Source organism: Sarcophilus harrisii, chromosome 4, assembly GCF_902635505.1.
Source record: "Sarcophilus harrisii chromosome 4, mSarHar1.11, whole genome shotgun sequence".
Classification (NCBI taxonomy): domain Eukaryota; kingdom Metazoa; phylum Chordata; class Mammalia; order Dasyuromorphia; family Dasyuridae; genus Sarcophilus; species Sarcophilus harrisii.
This window is the reverse complement of record NC_045429.1, coordinates 93,709,410-93,711,599: the sequence shown is the minus strand read 5'-3', so window position 1 is coordinate 93,711,599 and position 2,190 is coordinate 93,709,410.

The following is a 2,190-nucleotide window of genomic DNA, read 5'->3' as shown; positions in this document are numbered from 1 at the left end:
TCCTGCCTCTGAAATGCTTTATTCAACTCTCAACTCCTTTCCTCATAATGAGATGGGGAATCACAATGCTCATACTACCTCACAGGAGTTGTTGTGGTAAAGTACTTTGTTAGCCTTAAAGCACTGGAAGAGGATGAGTTGTAGGATTACAATAGGTCTGATCTCTCCATTTAACAGAAAAAGAAAAAGATCAGACAGAATATTTGAGAAGGAACACCAGTGATTCTCCTGAATTTTTTCAACCTGTAATTTCCCAACCCCTCAGGCTCCCCAAAACTTCCTAAACGCCAAAATTTAAAATGGAAAGAAATCCCAGGCTACTAAATAGTCTTTGGTAGCTGAGTTTTGAATGTTGTCCCTAGGTCCACCCCCAACTCAGCTCTTTTTCTCAAACCCTTTTCCCCCCTCCCCTCTTTTATTTCTTTCCTAAAGCCTGATCTTCCTCCCCCCACCCCCTTTCCATACACCTAGCCAGCTCACTCACATTCCTTACCCACACCCTCTCTCCAAACAATACCCTCCCCGGGGCTCTTCCAGCTGACCACCAGATCCTTCCCTCCACAGCTGACCTCAGGGTTGCAGCTGAGGGGCCCAGGCAGGGAAAAATCCCCTTTTCCCCCTACCTCCTCTTACTGGGAGCCTGAATAGAATACAGTAATCTTTAGGGGCATGTATCCCCAAGAAATAGGGAAATAAATGCACCTTCTTCCCCAAATTAACTTGGAAGACCAGCCAACCCACACTTATAGGCTTGAACTAGGAAAATGGATTAGGAATAATCAGAATTTCCCACACTTCTAGAATGTAATAAATGATCCACCAAGAGGAAGCAAGTGTGGACCTTCTACATATTAGATGCTAAAAATCTGGTTCTCAGTGAACCATTAGAATTCTGAGCAACTTAAATGGATGCTCTCTACTCTCCTCTCTCCCAGCACTTCCTCCATCTTTTGGGGGAAATTAGAGAATATCAGTTTGCTAAAGAGGATGTGTTGGGGAAAGTGAGGAAAGTTGATCTGAGGTTGAAAAGAAAAGAGGGTATGAAAACCAACCTTGATAAGAGAAACTCTGAGTAGATTAGAGAAATTTTGAGGGTCCCTTGGGGCAATTTAACCCACAATTAAGCAAAGGATAGTGTCTCCCAGACATTGGATTTGCTAAACAGTCTAAATTTTCCCGACTCAACCCTCCATCCATGTATTTCTCCCATATTGTGAGATGATTCAAAGGTCTCATAGACTTCACCTACTCAAAAAAAAAAAAAAAAAAAAAAAAAAGGAAAAATACCACAAAAGTTGCCTCTTAATCTAAGACTGTCTAGATTATAATAATATTATTATTATATAATCCTATTAGGATTAGCTGGTTTAGTGGATGGTAAATTGAGTGAGGGCAGGGAGCCTGTCATTCTCTATGCCACTAAAAGCATTTAAGCAGAGTAATGTATATTTCATTCATTTCTTTATTCATTCATTCATTCATAGGAACAAGAAGACCAAGTAGGGGCCAGAAAAAAAAAAAAATGTATGGTAATCAATTCACTCTTCTGCCTCCCTCAATTCCACCACCTCAAAAATCAGGGCAGGTCTACCTTAGAAAGTGTGTACGTAAGAATGTGTGTGTGCGCAGAACAGAATTACCCCAAGTCTGAGGCAAGAAAACAACAGGGATGCATGCTTAGAATGTGTACTGGTCGGACCTCGCTCCACCTTCTTTAAAGAACTCTTTTGTTCCGCTCCCCAACTCCCCCCCAATCCTCCAGCCTCAGCTTCTCCCGGGGTTCTTATTGCACTGTTCCCTCCGCCCCAATCCGGGGCCTCCAAAGTTTCTCTTTTGTTTCACTTTTCTGCTTCCCCAAAGCTCCGATAAGGAGGCAAAATAGAAATGGGGGGAAAGGGGAGCGATAGTATGAGGAAGGAGAAAGGTGTAAATTGGGGAAAGTGGGGAAATAGGAATGTGTGTGTGTGTCCGGAGGAAAGGGAAAGTGGAAATGTGTACGTCGGGGGAGGAGGGCAGGGGGAAGGTGAAAACGTGTGTGTGTGTGTGGGGGGGATGCAAAGGGTCTAAGTTTCGGGAGTAGAGATGGGGAAATTGTGTTCATGTGTGTGTACGCGCGCGCATGTGTGTAAAGAAGGAGAAAGGTTGTTCTGTGTGAGCGTGTGTCTATGTGTGTTATGGTTGTAAAGACGG